The 5,615-nt window shown below is 38.8% G+C and overlaps 1 protein-coding gene and 1 pseudogene across 4 annotated transcripts in view; both read right to left on the bottom strand.

Moving 5' to 3' along the window:
- Positions 1–5,615, bottom strand: part of CUNH10orf90 (chromosome unknown C10orf90 homolog) — a 244,330-nt gene that overhangs the window by 169,076 nt on the left and 69,639 nt on the right. The gene's annotated exons all lie outside the window — the stretch shown is intronic.
- Positions 3,143–4,480, bottom strand: LOC101575234 (annotated as a pseudogene).

Raw genomic sequence — 5,615 nt, 5'->3', positions numbered from 1 at the left:
ATCCCTCTTGGTCATGGCATGTAATTTTCTTGATTTGTTGCATTATGTTTGTTAATATGTTATTAAGGATCTTTGCATCTATGTTCATTAGAGAGAATGACCTGGAGTTCTGTTTTTGGTTAGGTCTTTCTCTGGGTTTGGTATCAGTATAAAACTTGCCTCCAGGAATGAGTTAGGGACTTAGGGACTATTGCTTCCCTTTTGCTTTCATTGAAGTGTTTTTTTGTTTGTTTGTTTGTTTGTTTGTTTGTTTTTGTTTTTGTTTTTTGCAGAACCGGGGATTGAACTCAGGCCCTTGTGCTTGCCAGGGAAGTGCTTATTCCACTGAGCCACCTCCCCAGCCCCTCATTGAAGTATTTGAGGAGTATTGGTGTTAAATCTTCTCTAAATTTCTTGTAGAATGCAGCAGTGAGTCTATCAGGACCTGGGCTTTTCTTTGTTAGTGAATTTTTAACTACATTTTTTATCTCATTAACTAATATTGTGTTGTTGAGAACATTTATATCTTCTTGACTCAGCTTTGATAATTCATACATTATCTATCTATTGATTTCTTGCATGTTTTCCATCCTAAGAGAGTAAAGATTTTTGAACTAGGTATTGGTGACCTGAATTTCCACAGGATGTGTAATTATTTCACCATTTTCATTCATCAGTGCATGCAGTTGAGTCTTTTTTTCCCCTTTTTTGATAAAGTTTACTAAGGGTTTATCAATTTTATTTGTTCTTTCAAAGAAACAACTCTTTGATTCATTAATTCTTTATAATGTTTCCTTAGTCTCCATTGTATTCATTTCTGCTCTCATCTGTATAATTCCCTCCCTTGCATGGGCTTTGGGCTTGTCTTGCTTTTCTTTTTCTAGAAGCCTAAGGTGGAGCCGGGGAGATAGCTCAGTGAAATAAGCACTTGCCTGCCAAGGGAAAGGACCTGAGTTCAATCCCTGGTTCTGAAAAAAAAAAAAAAAGATAGAAGCCTAAAGTGCAACATTAAGGTTGTTTGTTTGTCCTCATTCTGTTTTCCTGATGGAAGAATTCACCAGTATAAATTTCTCTCTTAGGACTGCTTTCATTGAATTCCATATTGTTTAATTTATTGAATTTCATCTGTGACCCACTGGTTGTTATATACTTTCCACATTTTTATGTTTTATGGACTTTTTGTGGTTTCTTTTGCATTAATTTCCAATTTCATTGTACTATGTTTAGATAATATGCATAGGAAAATTTGAATTCCTTTGCATTTATTTACGTATGTTCAGTGGGCTATTATACGGCCTATTTTATTTTATTGTATTTATTTATTTTTTTGTGGAACTGGGGATTGAACTCAGGCCCTTGTGCTTGCCAGGGAAGCGCTTATTCTCCCCGGCCCCTATATGGCCTATTTTAGAGAATATTCTATGTGCAGCTGAGAATGTGTATTCTGTCTTTTTTTCTTTCTTTCTTTCTTTCTTTCTTTCTTTCTTTCTTTCTTTCTTTCTTTCTTTTTTTTTTTTTGGTGGAACCGGGAATTGAACTCAGGTCTCTGCACCTGCCAGGGAAGCACTTATTCTACTGAGTTATTTCCGGCCCCGAGAATGTGTATTCTGATGATGTTGGGTCCAACACTCTGAAAACAACTAACTCCATTTGTTCACAGGTTTGGTTCAGTTCTGATATTTATTTGCTGATTTTTTTTTTGTCTAGTTGGTCTATCTCTTTTTGACAATGCCGTGTTGAGGGCTCTCATTACAGTTGTGTTATTGCTTATTTGAATTTTCATATTAATAATTGTCTTGTATAAACAGATGCTCCCATGTTTGGTACATATATATTTATGATTGTTATCTCTTTTTGTAGTTTTCTCCTGACAAGTTTGTAGTTACCTTCTTTATCTCTTTTGATCAGTCTGGGCTTACAGTTCACATTGTCTGCAAAGAGAATAGCTACCCCTGCTTTCTTGTGAGTTCTTGTTGCATGTAAGATTGTCTTCTCCCCTTTAACTTTCAGTCTATGTACTTCTTTTTTGAGTTAAATGTGCTTTTTTTCTGCAGCATATTGTTAGATTTTGTTTCTTGATCCATTCTGCCATTCTGTTTCCTTTGATCAGTGAATTGAGACCATTTACATTGATGGTTATAACTGATATAGCCTTTGTCATGATATTTTTCTATTGTTGGTTCTTTGCTTTTCCCATCTATTTAACTGCATCCCCTGCTTGGTGGTTTCTATCTGTTGTCATTCTTGGCACTGTGGCCATTTTAATCTCTGTGTAGATATCTTTCAGCATCTTTCATGCATTGGTGGTCATGTATTTCTTCAGTTGTTCTTTAACATGAAATTATCATATTTCTCTGTTAATTCTGAAAGATAGTTTTTCAGGGTATATCAATCTAGGTTGGATTTTGTTTTCTTTCAGTATTTAAAATACTTCACTCCCACTCTTCTTGACTTGAAGGTTTGTGTTGAGAAAACTGCTGAGATCTAATGTACTTTCCTTTAAAGGGGATCTGTTTCTTTCCTATAACAGCTTTTAATACTGCCTTCTTGTACTGAATTTCTGAAGCCTTGATTATACATGTAGGGTGTAGTTTTATTCTGGTAATGGTTGTTTGGTGTTGTATATAATTCATTTATGTGTATGTCAAAATTTTTATCCATGCTTGGGAAGTTTTCTTTCCTTATATTTGTGAAGAATTTTTCTTATAGCATTTGTGTTGTCTCCACTTTTCTCATTGACCCCAATCCATCTTATGCTATTTTTCTTTGCTTCATCTTGTAGCTGTTGGGTTGATTTTTCATGATCTCTTGCTGTATTTCTTTTATTATCACTAGCTGCAATTCTGTTTTCAAGATCTAATATTCTTTTTTTTTTCAGTATCAGGGGTTGAACTCAGGCCCTTGCGCTTGCCAGGCAAGCACTTATTCTACTGAGCTATCTCCCCAGCCCCTCAAGATCTAATATTCTCTCCTCTCATTTGTTCAATCTGTTGCATATACCTTCAATTGAGTTTTTAATCTCTTAGATTTCTGTTTGGTTATGTTTCACAGATTCTACTTCTTTGCTATGTTGGATGTTTTTTGTTTCCATCATTTTTCTAAGCTCATCCATTCCTTTATCTATGTCTTCTCTAATTCTTTTTAAGCACAATTTATTTATTTATTTGTTGCTATTTATTTATTTCTTTAAAGTTCATTGATCCTCACAAAAATCCAGGAAATGCAACTAAAGAAAAACAAATGTCCAACCAAAACAGGAACCCAGAGCGATGGAGGAGACATGGCTCTGGAGCACTGGGTATGCACAGGGGCAGGAGGGGTGATCCCCATGGGGCATGTCTGCTAACTGCAGCAGACATGGGAAGGAATAGGCTTGAGGCTGAGCGGTTATGTTAACCGCTGCACAATGACAGCATTGAGTAGGTTGGCTTCCTTCAGTGTTTGGCTCTCATCAGCTAGCTCTTTGTTTGGAAATGTAGTCATGAGGACAAAGCTGGTGGCAGCCATGGCCAGCCGGGCATCCACGATGAAAAGTAGGATGTTGCTGATCCTGTGGTTGTGGTTGAATTTCTGTACCAGCCTCCCGCCATCGGCAAGTCATATTTGGATGTTGGTAGTAGGTTCTGACTCGTTGATTAAAACAGAAGAGCTGGCTTTGGCTTCATTTTCTGCTTTCTGGGCTGGAGAGCTGGTACTCAATATCTGGGGGGCTGTGCTGCCACATTTCTGATCTTCACCAGTGAAGGCTTTGAAAGATCCCGTGGGCTTGATAAAGTCCTCATCCCCATGGTCTTCCATATCCAAGCTCACTTGCCCACCGTCAGCTAACCTCCTCAGCTCTGCTGGCACCTCCCCTCTGCGGATAGACTCTAGAAATTGGGCATTAGATGGGTCTTGGTAGCTTCTGAGCTCACCATTGTCCAGGCTGAATCCACTTTTCCAAAGCTTCAGAACGACATGAACATCTGGGCTGGAATGCTGCCTTCTTTCTCCTGCTACATAAGCAGACTCTTCCTCTGGTGCTGCCCCAAGGCGGTAGCCACCTCCTGCAAAGGGTCTTGGTTTACTGGTCTCTCCAGGACTCTTGGTCACTCTCTCCACAGCTATGGCTCCTGCTCTTCAACACCTTTAAAGAGATCATCCACCAGCTCGTTGGGACTTTTCTTCCTGGGAGGACCAACAATCTGTTGTCCGCTTCTCTCTGAGCCCCCGACATAAAACCTTTGGCCCTCTTCCTCCTAGTCATCCTCATCTTGGTCATGAATGAGGTCTCTGAAGGATGTCACTCTGTTATCACTGGGGCTGTGCCTCAGGACACTGAACTGGGGGGGCTGTGAAATAGTCACAATGTCTTCATCCCTCCAGCCTCATAAAAACTTGCTAGTGCGCTCTGAAGGTCCCAGCTGGCCGACTCGAGGAAGAAGCGGGCCCGGTCCTCCTCGGCGCCCGTCACCGCCACGAACTCCCTCAGCGTGTCTTGTCCCTCTGCCGCCATCTTTGCTTTGTGCCACAATTTATTTTTGTACTGCAATGATTATTTTCTCTATAGCATTTTCCACTTGTGTTTTCACTTCTATTGCTATCATTTTAGAAAGTTCCAGTGTTTGACTTCCAATTTTGTCTATTTAATTATGTCCTAGGCTTGTCCTGAGTGGGCTGGAGGTCTGGAATTGCATTTTGTGTCTTGACACTTTCTATGTTCCCTTTTTAAAATTTTATTTTATTTTCTATGTTTCTTATGATAGGTAGCTTTACTACTAGTATTGAGCTTTGCCTAGGAGATTTCTGTTTTTCAGGGATGTCCTCCAGATCTAAATAGTTCTTTATAGCTATCTCAAGACCCTACTTTCCCAATTTGTAAAGAATGAAAAGTTACTATTTGACTTATCACCCATTCGTTTGGTACTGGGCTGTGGTGATGGTTATGCCCCCATATAATCACAGTATTATCACACAAGAGAGAAAATCTGATTATAGCATGTATGGCATCTGGCTAAAGTAATACATTTGGTAATAACAATAGTTTCAAATATAGCTTAACTACTGACAAATGATGGTGATCATTAGCCTGCTACTTCCACCACAGGTGCAAACTCTAAAGTTATATAACAAAATCAAACATATACCATGTACTTGAATGCAGTGGTTTCCTGCCTTGGAGTGACTTTACCCTTCAGTGGGAGAATTGAGTAGGGGACAAGATAAAATGAAGAGTGAGATCAAATATAGTAAAGTGAAGGCTGGAGGTCAAGGAATGATCATTGGAGTTTTGGGAAACTGGAGGATGCAGAAGGGAAAGTATGAAATAGAATGTGAAGAAGTAATGAGAAAGGGATGATACAATGTTTACTCACTTGAAGTCTTAAATTCAAGGTAAAAGAGAAAGACAACAAATAGAAGAAAACAAAAAACAAGGGAAAGAAACCTGAACAGTGAAAAGAAGAAGAAAAAGGAAAACAAATAAGAAAAGAAAAAAATAAGGAAAAAGAAAAGGAGAACAGAGAGAGGAGAGAGAGAGAGAGAGAGAGAGAGAGAGAGAGAGAGAGAGAGAGAAAGAGAGAGAGAGAGAGAAACCACAAAGTACAAACGAGATGGCATCCAATCAGATAGGAAAGGGACAGCTAATCAGACAAACA

The sequence above is a fragment of the Octodon degus genome, unplaced genomic scaffold (genome assembly GCF_000260255.1).
Source record: "Octodon degus isolate 3935 unplaced genomic scaffold, OctDeg1.0 scaffold00010, whole genome shotgun sequence".
In the NCBI taxonomy this organism is placed as follows: Eukaryota; Metazoa; Chordata; class Mammalia; order Rodentia; family Octodontidae; genus Octodon; species Octodon degus.
Note: the sequence above shows the minus strand (reverse complement) of the source record. Positions and strands in the feature narration are given on the sequence as shown.